This window comes from Hemiscyllium ocellatum, chromosome 7, assembly GCF_020745735.1.
Source record: "Hemiscyllium ocellatum isolate sHemOce1 chromosome 7, sHemOce1.pat.X.cur, whole genome shotgun sequence".
NCBI lineage: Eukaryota > Metazoa > Chordata > Chondrichthyes > Orectolobiformes > Hemiscylliidae > Hemiscyllium > Hemiscyllium ocellatum.
The window spans coordinates 116,743,646-116,760,915 of NC_083407.1; positions in this window are offsets into that span (position 1 = coordinate 116,743,646).

Sequence of the window (17,270 nt, forward strand, 5' to 3'; positions counted from 1 at the left end):
ACACAAAGCCGTGCTGACTATCTCTCATCAATCCTTGCCTTTCCTAATGCGTGTAACTCCTGTCTGGCAGCATCATTTTGACAAATTAGCCACCACTGACATTGGGCTAATTGGTCTTTAGTTCCCTGGGTTTTCATCGCAGTCTTTCTTAAATAATGGAACAAAACCATATTGTTGTCAGAGCTGGACAGCGTGGAAACTGACCCTTCAGTTGATACCAACCATAATCTCAAACCAAACTCGTCCCAGCTGCCTGTTGCTGGCCCATATCCCTCCAAACCCTTTCCTACCCATGTACTTTACTAAATGTCTTTTAAACGTTGTAATTGTGCCCACATCCACCTATGGAAATTGATTCCACACCCAAACCACCCTCTGTGTAACAATTTGCCCCTTTTTTTTAACATCTCTCTCTTCTAACTTGAGAAAGTAGCCCCTCTACTTGAGACTCCCTCATCCGAAGGAAAAGGCAACTCTATCTATATCCCAAGCTTTTTTCTTAATCTTCTATAAGGTCACCTCTCAACCTCCAGGCTCCAGTGAAAAGAAACTCAGCATATCCAGCCATTTTTCAGAACTCAAGCATTTCATACCCAGCAATGTCTTGGAAAATCTCTTCTGAACACTCTTCAGGTTAATAATATCCTCCCTATAACTGGGCGACCAGAACTGGACAGAGTATTGCAGTAGAGTCCTCACCAATGTCCGTCCAATATCATAATCATGTCCCAAATCCTCCACTCAATGGACTGAGCAATAGTCCGGCATGCCAAGCACTGTCTTATCCATCCTGTGATGCAAACTTCAAGAATTATGTACCTGAACTTAAAGGTCTCCCTGCTCTAAAACACTAACTGAGGCTGAACAAGAATTATCTCAGCTCTACCCTTGTTTGTTTTACCAAGTGCACTAACTCGCATTTATTCAGATTGAATTCCATCTGCAGGTTTTCAGCCCATTCATCCATTTCATCAAGGTCTCTTTGTAACATTAGAAAACCTCCTTCACTGTCCACTATGCCACCCTCCAGCCTTCCAGCCCATCACTCATGACTGTCAATGGTACAAATACCCTTGCTGGTAGCTCCACAAATTCTTCCCTAGCATCCCACAGTGTCCTGTGATACACTTAATCAGGTCCTGGGGCTTTCCATACCTTTGTGTTTTAAAACCACGAACACCACCTCTTCTATAACATGCATTCTTTTCAAGTCATAGAGATGTACAGCATGGAAACAGATCCTTCGGTCCAACTCATCCATGCTGACTAGAAGATCTAAATAATTCCATCACATTTACGAGCATTTGGCCCATGTACCTCTAAACCCTTACTATCCATTTACTCATCCAGATACCTTTTAAATGTTGTAATTGTATCAGTCTCTGTTACCCTTTCTCTCAGCTCATTCCATGCACACATCGCCATGTGCATGAAAAGGCTGTTCCTTTTTAAACCTTTCCCCTCTAACCTTAAACCTATACCCTCTAGTTTTGGTCTTCCCAAACCCTGGGAAAAGACATTGAATGTTTACCCCATCCATACCCCTCATGTTTATATAAACCTCTGTCAGGTCACCACTCAGTCTCCGATGCTCCAAGGAAAATAACCACAAGTTATTCAGCAACAACCCTGGCAACATCTTGCAAATCTTTTCTGTGCACTTTCAAGTTTCACAACATCCTTCCTAGAGCAGGGAGACTTGAATTGCGGAGAACTCCAATTGTGGTCGAATTGTGCTCTGTTCCCTGAGTTTCTCAGTCTTTGTCCACAGTAGGTTCTGGAGTGAAAAAATTGTTTAGGGTCTTAGCTATATCTGCTAATGAAAGCCAACACACCATACGCCTTCTTACACCCTCTCAACTTAGGTGGTAACTTCAGGGACCCAGGATCCCTCTGTTTATGTACACTGTTAAGAATCCTGCCTTTAACCTTGTAAGGTTTTACTACAGAATCCTCCAATCTGAAACTATCCCTATCTTTGTAACTTCCTACAGTCCCTACAACACTCAAACTGTGAAACCTCCTCAAGTCAATATATTCCTAATGCCTGCAAAATCCTCCAGTCCCGATATCCCTCTTTAACTCTGGAAGTGCCACCATCCTCCAGTGCCCTTATGGGGAACACTGCAGAGGAAGGAAGAGTTGGAGAGACTGTGTCATGTTACAGAGGTAGGAAGGGCTGCAGAACCTGGAGGATGGTACTAATGTAGGAAGGGAAGTGGGACCTGGAGGAGATTAGAGGGAGTGGGATTCATAGAGCCTGCAGGATGGGACCAAGAATGGGTTGTGGGACATGAAGGATGTTATGATTTGAACAACAGATCATTTTTAATTGGACCAATCAGCCGTTCTTAGAGTCAAAGAGATGTACAGCATGGAAACAGACCCTTTGGTCCAACCCGTCCATGCCGACCAGATATCCCAAACCAATCTAGTCCCACCTACCAGCATCTGGCCCATATTCTTGCAAACCCTTCCTATTCATATACCCATCCAGATGTCTTTGTATCAGCCTCCACCACTTCCTCTGGTAGCTCATTCCATGCATGTACCACCCTCTGCGTGAAACAAATTGCCCCTTAAGTCTCTTTTATATTCAAAGTTTGTGCGAAGATTTGTAGCTCGGGTGCTTGTTGTAGTGGTTCTGTTCGCCGAGCTGGAAGTTTTAGTTGCAAACGTTTCGTCCCCTGGCTAGGAGACATCATCAGTGCTCTGGAGCCTCCTCCAAAGCGCTTCTTTGATGTTTCTTCCGGCATTTATAGTGGTCTGTCCTTGCCACTTCCGGGTGTCAGTTTCACCTGTCCGCTGTAGTGATTGGTATATTGGGTCCAGGTCGATGTGTCTGTTGATGGAGTTTGTGGATGAATGCCATGCCTCTAGGAATTCCCTGGCTGTTCTCTGTCTGGCTTGCCCTATGATACTAGTGTTTTCCCAGTTGAATTCATGTTGCTTGTTGTCTGAGTGTATGGCTACTAGGGATAGCTGGTTGTGTCGTTTCGTGGCTAGTTGGTGTTCATGTATGCGGATTGTTAGTTGTCTACCCAACATGAGCAAAACTAATGTAGTTTATAAAATACCATGCAAGGACTGCACAAAACACTATATAGGACAAACAGGAAGACAACTAACAATCCGCATACATGAACACCAACTAGCCACGAAACGACACGACCAGATATCCCGAGTAGCCACACACTCAGACAACAAGCAACATGAATTCGACTGGGAAAACACTACTATCATAGGGCAAGCCAGACAGAGAACAGCCAGGGAATTCCTAGAGGCATGGCATTCATCCACAAACTCCATCAACAGACACATCGACCTGGACCCAATATACAAATCACTACAGCGGACAGGTGAAACTGACACCCGGAAGCGGCAAGGACAGACCACTATAAATGCCGGAAGAAACATCAAAGAAGCGCTTCGCAGGAGGCTCCAGAGCACTGATGATTTCTCCTAGCCAGGGGACGAAACGTTTGCAACTAAAACTTCCAGCTCTCTTTTATATCTTTCCCTTCTAACCATAAACCTATGCCTTCCAATTCTGGACTACCACACCTGAGGGTAAAGACTTTTTCTCTATAGCCTCTCCATGCCCGTCATGATTTTATAACCCTCTGTAAGGTCACCCCTAATAATTTTATAAACCTCTGTAATGTCACCCCTCCGCCTTCGATGCTCCAGGGAAAACATGCCCAGTCTATTCAACCCCTCTCATCTTCTCAAACTCTCCAACCCTGACAGCATCCTTGTAAATCTTTTCTGAACCCTTTCAAGTTTCACAACATCCTTCCGATAGGAAGGTGAACAGAATTGCATATAATATTCCAAACGTGACCGAACCAATGTCCTGTACAGCCACAACATGACCTCCCAACTCCTGTACTCAGTATTCTGACTAATATAGGAAAGTATACCAAATGCCTCCTTCACTATCCTACCCACCTGCGACTCTGCTTTCAAGGAGCTATGAACCTGCACTCCAATGTCTCTATGTTCAGCAACACTCTGTCAGACCTTACCATTATGTGTATAAGTCCAGCAAAGATTTGCTTTCGCAAAATGCAGCACCTCGCATATATCTGAATTAATCTCCATCTGCCACATCTCAGCCCATTGATCAAGATTCCATTGTAATTGGAAGTAACTTCTTTTGCTGACCACTACACCTCCAAGTTTGTCGTCATCTGCAAACTTACTAACTATACGTCTTATGCTCACATCCAAATCATTTATGTAAACTATGCAAAATATTGGACCCAGCACCGGTCACAGGCCTCCAGTTTGAAAACCAACCCTTCACCATCACACTTTGTCTTCTATCTTTGAGCCAGTTCTGTACCAATTGGCTAGTTCTCCCTGTATTCCGTGAGATCTAACCTTGCTAACCAGTCTCCCATGGGGAACTTTGTTGAATGCCTTACTGAAGTCCACATGGATCACATCTGCCACACTCCTCATCAATCCTCTATATTACTTCTTCAAAAGACTCAATCAAGTTTGTGAGACATGATTTCCCACTCTCAAAGCAATGTTGACTATCCCTAATCAGACCTTGCATTTCCGTGACCCTGACTCATGCATGTACATCCTGTCCCTCACGATTCCCTCCAACAACGTGCCCACCGATGTCAGGCTCACCAGTCTATCGTTCCCTGGCTTTTCCTTACTGCCTTCCTTAAATAGTAGCAACTTGATAGTCAACCACCAGTCTTCTGGCTCTGATGTCCTGTTTCTGTAGATGTTATCCGGAATGGCTGTGCACAGCTTCAGGTTTCCAGGCTGGGAGATGTGAATTCAGATATGCATCTATTTGCCCATTCTCTCTGTGTGCCTGACACTGACCTAGTGATGCTCTGGTAGAAAGCGCTCTTCTTGGATCTGGTCACATCCAGATCTACAGACTGACCACAGCTCACATCATCAAAGCCTTCGTTTAGAATGTTCTTTATTTTAATATTTTTAAATGGCAGTTTCGTGAGATGCAGGAATTGAGGAGTTGTCATTTTTGAAAGAATGAAACTTTTATCATTGACCCTGACCCATGCAACGGGAATTCGTGGATTTTGTTGTTCTCTGCAGATTATCACTCAGGATTGTATCACCAGGGAATCTGAATGCAGATAGTCTTTGCTTGGTAGAGTGCCAATTTACCAGTTTATGTCAGCTCGGACACAGTGTTTCTGGACAATGTGTAACTGTGTAAATACCTCACCGACTGGTTCAGGGGTGAGTGCACTGGACCCTGAGCACCAGCAGCTAGGAAACGTCATGCTGTTTGTATGTGGCAAAAATGAGAATTGCAGATGCTGCAGATCAGAGTCTCGATTAGAATGCTGCTGGAAAATACACTCACTTATTGGAAAAAGGAATTCTTGACTGTCAAAGATATTCTAGAAAACAAAATCTGATACTAGAGCAGCACATGGTCGGGGCTGGGCCGCAGTGAAAAGCTCATTTGCAAAGGGTCTATAAAGGTAATAGTAAAGTACCAAACAGATCAAAAATACAACCATTGTTCGAGACTGAGGAAGCTAGATATTGACAAAGTAGTCATGAGGGCGCCCAGAGGTGAATCAGAGCAGTATTAGATTAGATTAGATACCCTACAGTGTGGCAACAGGCCCTTTGGCCCAACCAGTCCACACAGACCCTCTGTAGAGTAACACACCCAGACCCACTTCGCTCTGACTAACACTGTGGGCAATTTAGCATGGCCAATTCACGTGACCTGCACATCTTTGGACTGTGAGAGGAAAACGGAGCACCCGGAGGAAACCCATGTAGACAGGGGGAGAATGTGCAAACTCTACACAGACAGTCGCTAGAGGCTGGAATTGAACCTGAGACCCTGGTGCGGTGAGGCAGCACTGCTAACCACTGAACCATCATGCCACCCCAAAGCTGTTATGACCCCACAGTCATAGAGATGTAGAGCACAGACACAGACCCTTCAGACCAACTCATCCATGCCAACCAGATATCCTAACCTAATTTTAGATTACATTAGATTAGATTACTTACAGTGTGGAAACAGGTCCTTCGGCCCAACAAGTCCATACCAACCCGCCAAAGCATATACCAAGACCCATACTCCTACATTTACCCCTTAACCTAACACTATGGGCAATTTAGCATGGCCAATTCACCTAACATGAACAAATCTATTCTCATTTGCCAGCATATCCCTGTAAACGCTTCCTTACCATATCATATATCTATATAGATGCCTTTAACATGTTTTAATTGTACTAGCCTCCACCACTTCCTCTGGCAGCTCATTCCACGCACTGCATGAAAGAGTTGCCCTTTCGGTCCCTTTGAAATTTTATCTGTTCACCCTAAAGCAATGCCCTCTACTTCTGGACACCAACACTCCAGGGAAAACACCTTGTCCATTTTCCCTGTCCATTCTCCTCATGATTTTATAAACCTCCATAAAATCACTGCTCAAAATGGCACTCTAGGGAAAGCAGCCCGAGCTTTTTATTCCTGACCTTGTAGCTCAAATCCTCCAAACGCAGCACCATCCTTGTAAATCTTTACTGAAACCTTTTAAGTTTTACAGCACCCTTCTGAAAAGAGGCAGGTCAGAATTGCACACAATATTCCAAAAGTGGCCTAATGAATGTCGTGTACAGCAACATGACCTCCCACATCGTACATTTGATGCTCTAATCAATAAAGGAAAATATACTGAACACCTTGTTCACCATCTTATCTACCAGCAACTTGACTTGCAAGGACTATGAACCTGCAGTCCAAGGTCTCTTTGTTCCACAAACGTCTCCAGGGCCTTGCCATTAAGTGTATAAGTCCTGCCCTGATTTGCTTTTCCAAATGCAGCACCTCACATTTATCTAAATTAAACCCCATCTGATCAATATCTCACTGTAAACTGAGGTAACCTTCTTCATTATCCACAATACCTCCAATTTTGTATGACCTGCAAACTCATTTACAACACCAAATCATTTAAACGAATGACGAAACAAACCCAGAAATAAACGTCCATTTCTCTGAGTGTGAATGTGTTCTGTGTAAATGCTGCCTAATCATTCTGTACCAGAGAAAGGCTGCACATGCGCCTGGCTGCACCTTGCCCCCTACAAAGATGGCGGCCGCGCACGTGTCCAGTGAATTGGTGCCCCGAATAAAGTTGGCGGAGCTCGCGACGCGTTGAGGCAATTCCCCGCTGACTGCAAACACGGGACTGGGAGGTTCAAATTTGTATTTTCCGACGTGCGCATTTTGTTTGCAAAATCATACAGTTTTTCTCCCGTTTCCCTCTGTTTACCTTACCGTATCCTTTCACTTCATAACTTCCCGAGCATTCATTACAGCGACTGTGCGCCGCCGCGCGAGTGATCACGTGGTTTAGTTTAGTTCCGCCCCTCATTCACTTTGATTGGAGCACCAACCGCCCCCACCGTCCTTTCATTGGTCCGGTGATGACATCAATCACCCGGGCGTCCCCTTGTTGGCTGCAGCATGCGTCCTGCTTTCGTTGGATGAGATTCCATTCCTTACAGTGTGGAAACAAGTCCACCCCAACCCACTGAAGCGCTACTCACCCATTCCCCTACATTTACCCCTTTACCTAACAATACGGACAATTTAGCATGGCCAATTCTCACCTTTGAAGCAGGGAATTGAACCGGAGTCTCTGGCGCTGGGAGGCAGCAGTGCTACAGCCACGGTGCCCCCACGGTAATGTGATGAGAATGTACTGAGGGTCAGGGTTCCCCTTGTGTGAGCTCTGCAGTAGATTTTCGTCATTCATGGAGGAAATTGCCTTCCTACTCAAGACTGATTGTCGATTCAATGCTATCTGAATCAGTACATAACCCCCCTCATTTTCACTCCTTTTCACAACATCTGAGATCTTTAACACATTGTATCACGCTCTTCTTTGGAGGCAAAAAAGCATGAAACGGAGCCTCAAGGAATCAGAGCAGGAGTAGGGCATTCATCCCTTTCAGCTTGTTCCCCCATTCTTATCAGATCATGGCTGGGCCAACCCAGGCCTCAACGCCTCTTTTATGCTTGATCCGCATAGTCCTCAACTGCTCAATATTTCAAAAATCTATCTGCCCTCTTGTAGAATAATTTGAGATAGAATCACTGATTCCCTACTGTGTGGAAACAGGCCCTTCAGCCCAACAAGCCACACTGACCTTCCGAAGAATAACCCAACCAGACCCATTCCCCTCCCACATTTAACTTTCACAATTGTTTGTGTGAGAAAATTCTAGCCATTTACTGAGAGAAAAAAATTCTTTACATTTTTTACAAAATGAATGTTCCCTTCTTTAATGTCCCCTCGTTTGAGACTTCACTGGTGCTCGAAGATCTAGTCAACACTTACCCTGTCAAGCTCCTCATAGTCTTGTTTCTATAAGATCACTCCTTATATTATGTGGGTGGCACGATGGCACAGTGGTTAGCACTGATGTCTCACAATGCCAGAGAGCTGGGTTCCATTCCTGCTTCACGTGACTCTGTGTGGAGGTTGCAAGTTGTCTGTGTGGGTTTCCTCTGGGTGCTCCGGTATCCTCCCACAATCCAAGAAAAAGTGCAGGTTATGTGAATTGGCAATGCTAAATTGCCTGTGGTGTTAGGTGTAGGAGAATGGGTCTGGGTGGGTTGGGCTTTGGCGTGTCGGTGTGGGCTTGTTGGGCCAAAAGGCCTGTTTCCACACTATATTATAATCTGTTTGTTGAGATTCTATTGAATAATGACCTAACCTGTTTAGGTATTCTTGATAGGTCAACCTTTTCGTCCTCAAAGCAGCTAGCTGAATCTTTTGAATGGTCTCCAATACTGATTTATCCCTTATTAAATAGAGGAGATAACATTGTATACAGTACTCCAAGTGAGAGCTCGGCAACAGCTGGTGTGGTTAACCAATCCTCAAATGCAAATGCATTACCCCTGACACAGTGAGCTCCTGTATTATGCAATTAACTTTTCTGTAGCACCTTATCATTTGCATTTTTAAAGTCCAAATACAGAACACCATTGGATTGCCCTTTATCAGCCCTGCTTGTTTTCTCCTCAATGAACTGTCGCAAATTTGTCTTAGTGTCTCGTTCACAAAACCCAGTCTACCATGTTTAATGATAAGCTTTTCTAAATGTCCTGCTACTTATTACTTTAATATTCGACTGTGCCGTATTACAAAAACAGATATTAAACTAACTTGTCTATATTTTCCTGATTTCTGTCTCCCTTCGTTTCTTGAACAGGTGCATCAATCCACTGGATGCTTCCTGGATCCCCTGATTCTCTCTCTCTCGCCCACCCTCTCTCCCTCGCTCCCTCTCTCTCAACCCCTCCTTCGCTCTCTCGCCTCCTCACTCCCACTCTCGCCCCCTCCCACTCTTCTCGCCCCCTCTCTCTCCCTCACCCACTCCCTCTCTCTCTCGTCCCGCGCCCTCTCTCCCTCTCGCCCCCTCCCTCTCCCTCTCACCCCCTCCCTCTCCCTCTCGCCCCACTCTCCCTCACTCTATCACCCCCCTCTCGCCACCTCCCTCTCTGTCTCTCGCCCACACTCTCACTCTCTCTCACCCCGTCACTCTCCCTCTCGCCCCACTCTCTCTCACTCTCTCTCGCCCCTTCCCTCTCTCTCTCTCGCCCCCTCCCTCTCTCTTGACTTCTCTCTCTCGCCCCCTCCCTCTCTCTCTCGCCCCCTCCCACTCTCTCTGGCCATCCCTTTCTCTTTCTCTCACGCCCCCTCCCTCTGTCTCTCTCGCACCCCCTCTCTCCCTCACCCCCTCCCTCCCGCTCACCTCTCTCGCCCCCTCCCTCGCTCTCTTTCTCTTGCCTGCACCTTCCATTTCTCTCTCTCCCCCTCCCTCTCTCTCACTCCCATCCCTCTCTCTCTCACTTCCCTCACTCTCTGTCTCACTCCCCTCTCTCTCTCACCCCCCATCCCGTCCCCTCCCTCTCTATCTCGCTCCCCTCCCTCTCTATATCGCCCCCGTCCCTCTCTCTCTCACCCGACCCCTCTCTCTTTCTCGTCCCCTCCTTCTCTCTCTCGCCCCCTCCCTCTCTCTCGCACCACTCCCTCTCTCTCAGCGCCCTCCCTCTCTATCTTGCCCCGTCCCACTCTCTCTCTCGTACCCTCCCACCCTTGTCTCCCTCCCTCTCTCTCTCTTGCCCCCTCCCTCTCTTTCTCGCCCCCTCACTCCCTCTCTTGCCCCATCCCACTCTCTCTCGCCCTCCCTTTCTCTTTCTGTCTCGCCTCCCTCCCTACCTCCCTCTCTCTCACACTCTCCCTTTATCTCTCGCTCCCTCCCCCTCTCTCTCTCGTCCCCCTTTCTCTTTCTCGCTCGCACCCTCCTTCTCTCTCATACCCCCTCTCTCTCTCTCGCTCCCTATCTCTCACCCTCTTCTTCGCGCTCTCTCGCCTCCTCACTCCCACTCTCGCCCCCTTCCCACTCTCTTTCTCCCCCCCTCTCTCGCTCCCCCTCCCTCCCTCTCTCTCACTCGCCCCTACTCCCACTTACTCTCGCTCCGTCCCTCTCTCTCTCGCCCCATCCCTCTCTCTCTCGCCCCCAATCTCTCTCTCGCCCTCTGCCTTTCTCTCTCTCGCCCTCTCTCTTTTTCTCTCTCACACCCTCCCTCTCTCTCTCGACCCCCTCCCTCTCTCTCTCTCACAACTCCCTCTCTCTCTCGCCCCCTCCTTCTCACTCTCTCGCCCCTCCCTCTCTCTCTCGCCCCCCCCTTGCTCTCTCTTTCAATCCCTCCCTCTCTATCTCGCCTCCCTCCCTCTCTATCTCGCCCCCTCCCTCTCTCTCTCGCCCCCTCTCTCTCTCGCCCCCTCCCACTCTCTTGGCGCCCTCCCTCTCCATCTTGCACCCCCTCCCTCTCTCTCTGTCACCCCCTCCCTCTCTCTGTCGCCCCCCCTCTCTCGCCCCCTCCCTCTCTCGCCCTCTCCCTCTCTCACTCGTCCCCTTCCCTCTCTCTCTCGCCTCCCGCCCTCTCTCTCTCTCGCAGGCACCACCCTCCCGCTCTCTCTTGTCCGCTCACTCTCTCTCTCGCCCCATTCCCTCTCTCTCACCGTCCCTCTCTCTCGGCCCCCTCCCTCTCACTCTCACCCCTCACTCTCTCTGTCACCACCCCTCCCTCTCTCTGTCTATCCCTCTGCCTCTCCCCCTCTCTCTCTCACCCCGTCACCCTCTCTCTCGCCTCACACCCTGTCTCTCTCACCACCCTCCCTCCCACTCTCGCCCCCTCCCTCTCAGTCTCACCTCCTCTCTCTCTCTCTCTCTCTCTCTCGTCCATCCCGAACCCTCTCTTCCACCTCCTTTCTCGCCCCCCTCTCTCTCTCTCTCGCATCCTTCCCTCTCTATCTCCCCCCCTCTCGCCCTCTGCCTTTCTCTCTCTCGCCCCCTACCTTTTTCTCTCTCACCCCTCCCTCTCTCTCTCGCCCCCCTCGCTCTCTCTTTCGACATCCTCCTCTCTCTCGCACTCCTCCCTCTCCCTCTAGCCACCCTCCCACTCTCTCTCGTCAACCTCCCTCTCTCTCTCTCTCTCTCTCGCCCCTCCCTCTCTTTTTCGCCCCACTTCCTCTCTCTCTCTCGACCCATTCCTCTCTCTCTTTTGTTCCATCCCTCTCCCTCTCGCACCACTCCCACTCCCTCTCCCTCTCTCTCTATCCCCCACTCCCAATCTCTCTCGCCCTGACCCTCTCTCTCTCGCCCCCTCGCTCTCTCTCACCCCCTCGCTCTCTCTCTCATCCCCTCCCTCTCTCTCTCACCCCGTCCCTCTCTCTCTCGCCATCTCCCTCTCTCTCTCTCTCGTCAACCTCCCTCTCTCTCTCTCTCTCTCTCGCCCAACTTCCTCTCTTTTTCACCCCACTTCCTCTCTGTCTCGACCCCTTCCTCTCTCTCTTTTGCTCCCTCCCTCTCCCTTTCGCACCACTCCCACTCCCTCTCCCTCTTGCACCACTCCCTCTCTCTCTCGTGCGCCCCCTCCCTCCCTCTCTCTCTCTAACCCCCACTCCCACTCTCTCTCACCCTGACCCTCTCTTTCTCTTGCCCCCTCGCTCTCTCTCTCCCTCTCCCCTACCTCTCTCTCACCCCTCCCTCTCTCTTTCTCGCCATCTCCCTCTCTCTCTCTCGCACCCCTCCCTCTCCCTCTAGCCACCCTCACTCTCTCTCTCTCTCTCTCGCCAACCTCCCTCTCTCTCTCTCTCGCCCCACTTCCTCACTTTTTCACTCCACTTCCTCTCTCTCTCGCCCCCGTCCTCTCTCTCTTTTGCTCCCTCCCACTCCCTCTCGCACCACTCCCACTCCCTCTCTCTCACGCACCACTCCCTCTCTCTCGCGCGCCTCCTCCCTCCCTCTCTCTCTAACCCCCATTACCACTCTCTCTCACCCCGACCCTCTCTCTCTCGACCCCCTCCCTCTTCCTTTTCACACCCTCCCTCTCTCTCTCGCCATCTCCCTTTCTCTCTCTTGCCCCTTCCCTCTCTCGTGGCCCTCCCTCTCTCTCTCGCCACTCCCTCTCTATCTCGCCCCCTCCCTCTCTCTCTCTCGCCCCCTCCCTCTCTCTCTCGTCGCCTCCCCCTTCTCTCGCCTCCTCTCTCTCTCTATTGACCCCCCCTTTCTCTCTCTCTCGCCCCTCCCTCTCTCTCTCTCGCCCTCTCCCTCTCTCGACCTCTCCCGCTCTCTCCCGCCCCCTCCGTCTCTCTTTCTCCCCCTTCCCTCTCCCTCTCGCCCCATTCCCTCTCTCTCTCTCCCCTTCCCTCTTCCTCTCGCCCCATTCCCTCTCTCTCTCTCTCTCGCCCCCCTCTCTTTCGACCCTTCCCTTCCTCTCTCTCTCTCGCCCTCTCCCTCTCTCGCCCTCTCCCTCTCTCTCTATCACCACCCCTCCCTCTCTCTGTCTCTCCCTCTCCCTTTCTCTCTCTCACCCCGTCATCTTCTCTCTCACCACCCTCCCTATCACTGTCACCTCTCTCTCGTCCACTCCCTCTCTCTCTCGCCCACCTCCCTCTCTATCTCGCCCCCCTCTATCTCACACCCTCCCTCTCTCTGTCACCCCCTCTCTCTCTGTCGCCCCCTCCCTCTCTCGTCCCCTCCCTCTCTGTCTCTCGCCCCCCTCTCTCGCCCCCTCCCTCTCTCTATCGACCCCCCTTTCTGTCTGTCGCCCCCCTTTCTCTTTCTGGCCCCCCATTTCTCCCTCTAGACCTCTCCCTCTCTCATTCTCGCCCCATCGCTCTCTCTCTCTCTCACCCCTCCCTCTCTCTCACCCCTCCCTCTCTCTCTGTCTCGTCCCCTCCCTCCCTCTCTCTCTCGCCCCCTCCCTCTCTCGCCCTCTCCTCTCTCTCGCCCCCTCTCTCTCTTGCCCTCTCCTCCCTCTCTCTCGCCCCCTCCCTCTCTCTCTCACACCCCTCCCTCTCGCTCTAGCCACCCTCCCTCTCTCTCTCGCCAACCTCCCTCTCTCTCTCTTTTGCTCCCTCCCTCTCCCTCTCGCACCACTCCCACTCCCTCTCCCTCTCGCACCATTCCCTCTCTCTCTCTCTCGCCCCCTCCCTCTCTCTCTCCCTCCCTCTCTCTCTCGCCCCCCTCCCTCTCTCTCGCCCTCTCCCTCTATCTCTTGCCCCCTCCTTCTGTCTCTTGCCACCCCCTCTCTCGCCCTCTCTCTCTCTCTCTCTCTCCCTCCCTCTGTCTCGCTCCCTCCCCTCTCTCGCCCCTCTCCCTCTATCTCTCTCGTCCCCTCCCCCTTCTCTATCCCCCTCCCTCTCTCGCTCGCCCCCTTTCTCTCTCTCGCCCCCTTTCTCTCTCTTCCCCTTTCTCTCTCTCGCCCACTCCCTCTCTCTCCCTTGCCCCTCCATCTCTCTCTCTCGCACTCTCCCTCTCTCGACCTCTTCCTCTCTCTCCCGCCCCCTCCCTCTCTCTTTCACCCCCTTCCCTCTCCCTCTCACCCCACTCCCTCTCTCTCTCTCTCGCCCCCTCTCTTTTGACCCCTCCCTCCCTCTCTCTCTCCTTCGACCTCTCCCTCTCTCTCCCGCCCCCTCCCACTCTCTCTCTCTCTCACCCCTCTCCCTCTCCCTCTCACCCCACTCTCTCTCTCTCTCGCCCTCTCCCTCTCTCGCCCTCTCCCTCTCTCTCTGTCATCACCGCTCCCACTCTCTGTCTCTCCCTCTCCTTCTCCCTCTCTCTCTCTCTCTCTCTCACCCCATCACCTTCTCTCTCACCACCCTCCCTCTCACTCTCACCTCCCTCCCGCTCTCTCTCGTCCGCTCCCTCTCCCTCTCGCCCCATTCCCTCTCTCTCCCTCTCTCTCTCTCGCTTCCCTCCCTCACGCTCTCGCCCCTCCCCCTCTCTGCCTCTCCCTCTCTCCCTCTCTCAACCCCGTCACCTTCTCTCTCGCCCCGCACCCTGTCTCTCTCACCACCCCATCTCACTCTCGCCCCCCTCCCTCTCTCTCTCAGCTCCTCCCTCTCTCTCTCAATCACCCTCCCTCTCTCTCTCTCTCGCCCCCTCCGTCTCTCTCTCGCCTCCTCTCTCTCTCTCTCGTTGTCTCCGAACCCTCTCTTCCAACACCTTTTTCTCTCTCGTCCCTCTCTCTCGGCCAACCTCCCTCCCTCTCGTCCCCCTTCCTCTCTCTCTCTGGTCTCCCTTCCTCTCTCTCTCGTCCCCCTCCCTCTCTCTCCCTTGCCCCCTCCCTCACTCTCTCTCTCTCTCGCCCCCTTCCGCTCTCGTCTCCCTCCCTCTCTCTCTTGCCCCCTCCCACTCTCTCTCGCCCCCTCCCACTCTCTCTCGCCCCCTCACTCTCTCTTACCCCCCTTCCCCTCTCTCGGCCCCATCCCTCTCACTTGGCGCCCTCCCTCTCTATCTCACCACCCTCCCTCTCTATCTCGCCCCCCTTTCTCTCTCACCCCCTCCCTCCCTCTCTCTCACCCTCCCTTTCTCTTTCTCTCTCACCCCCCTCCCTCTCTCTCACCGTCTCCCACTGTCTCTCACTCCCTCCCTCTCTCGCCCCCTTTCTCTTTCTCACAGTCCCCCTCCCTCTCTCTCACACACACCCACTCTCTCTCACCCCCCTCACCCCCACTTCGCTATCTCTCACACCCTCACTCCCACTCCCACCACCCTCCCACTCTCTCTCACCCTCTCCCTCTCTCTCTCATCCCCTCCCTCTCTCTCTCTCGTCCCCCTCCGTCTCTCTCTCTCTTGCCCCCTCTCTTTCTCTCTCGCCCCCTCCCTCTCTCGTCTCCCTCCCTCTCTCTCTTGCACACTCCCACTCTCTCTCTTGGCCCCCTCCCTCTGACTCAGCGCCCTCCCTCTCTATCTCACCACCCTCCCTTTCTATTTCGGCCCCTCCCACTCTCTCATACCCTCTCCCTCTCTCTCTCATCCCCCTGCCTCTCTCTCTCGTCCCCCTCCCTCTCTCTCTCTTGCCCCCTCTCTTTCTCTCTCGCCCCCTCCCACTCTCTCTCGCCCCTTTCCACTATCGCTCTCGGCCCCCTCCCTCTGACTCGGCGCCCTCCCTCTCTATCTCACCACCCTCCCTCTCTATCTCGGCCCCTCCCTCTCTCTCTCGCCCTCTCCCTCTTTCGCCCTCTCCCTCTCTCTCTCGCTCCCTCACTCTCTCTCTCGCCCGTCTCTCTCTCCCCCTCTCTGTCTCTAGCTCTCTCTCCCCACTCCCTCTTCCTCTCGCCCCACCCTCTCTCTCTCTCTCACCCCCCTCTCTCGCCCCCTCCCTCTCTCTCTTGCGCCCCCTCACTACCTCTCTCGCTTGCCCCGTCCCTCTCTCTCTCGCCACCTCCCTCTCTCTCATGACCCTCCCTCTCTCTCGCCACTCCCTCTCTCTCGCCCCCCTCGCTCTCCCTCTCTCGCCCCCTTGCTCGCTCTCGACCCCTCCCTCTCTCTCTCGCATCCCTCCCTCTCTCTCTCTCACCTGACCCCTCTTTCTCCCTCGCCCCCTCCCTCTCCCTCACCCTCTCCCTCTCCCTCGCCCCCTCCCTCTCTTTCTCGCCCCCTCTCTATCTTTTTCACCCCCTCCCTCTCTATCTCGCCCCCTCCCTCTCTATCTCGTCCCCCCGTCTCTATCTCGCCCCTCTCCCTCTCTATCTCGCCCCCTCCCTCTCTATCTCGCCCCCTCCCTCTCTCTCTCGCCCCTCTCCTCTCTCTATCAATCCTTCCCCCTCTGTCTCTCTCTCTCGCCACCCCTCCCTCTAGACCCCTCCCCTCTCTCTCTCGCACCTCCCTCTCTCTCTGTCACCACCCCTCCCCTCTCTGTCTCTCCCTCTCCCTCTCACTCCCTCTCTCTCACCCCGTCACCCTCTCTCTTACCTCGCACCCTGTCTCTCTCACCACCCTGCCTCTCATTCTCGCCCCTTCCCTCTCTCTCTCGTACCCTCCCTCTCTCTCTGTCAAACCCCTCCCCCTCTCTTTCACGCTCCCCTCCCTCTCTCTCGCATCCTCCCCCTCTCTCTCTCTCGTCTGCCCCGATCCCTCTCTCCAACCACCTTTCTCTCTCACCCCCTCTGTCTCTCAGCCCCCTCCGTCGCTCTCTCAACCCCTCCCTCTCTCTCTCACCACCCCTCTGTTTCACCCCCCTCTCCCTCCAGCTCTCTCCCTCTATGTCTCTTGCCCCTCCCTCTCTCTCGCCCAGCCTCCCTCTCTCTCGCACCTCTCCCTCTATCTCTCTCATCCCCTCCCCTTCTCTCGCCCCTCCCTCTCTCTCGCCCCCTTTCTCTCTCTCGCCACCCTTTCTCTCTCGCTCCCCCTTTCTCTCTCTCGCCCACTCCCTCTCTCTCTCTCTCTCACCCCTCAATCTCTCTCTCTCGCCCTCTCCCTCTATCGACCTCTCCCTCTCTCTCCACCCCTTCCCTCTCCCTCTCACCCCACTCCCTCTCTCTCTCGCCCCCTCTCTTTTGACCCCTCCCTCTCTCTCTCTCTCGCCCTCTCCCTCTCTCGCCCTCTCCCTCTCTCTCTGTCACCAGCGCTCCCTCTCTCTGTCTCTCCCTCTCCCTCTCCCTCTCTCTCTCTCTCACCCCATCACCTTCTCTCTCACCACCCTCCCCCTCACTCTCACCTCCCTCCCACTCTCTCTCGTCCGCTCCCTCTCCATCTTGCCCCATTCCCTCTCTCTCTCCCTCTCTCTCTCGCTTCCCTCCCTCACGCTTTCGCCCCTCCCTCTCTCTCTGACACCACCCCTCCCCGTCTCTGTCTCTCCCTCTCCCTCTCTCCCTCTCTCAACCCCGTCACCTTCTCTCTCGCCCCGCACCCTGTCTCTCTCACCACCCC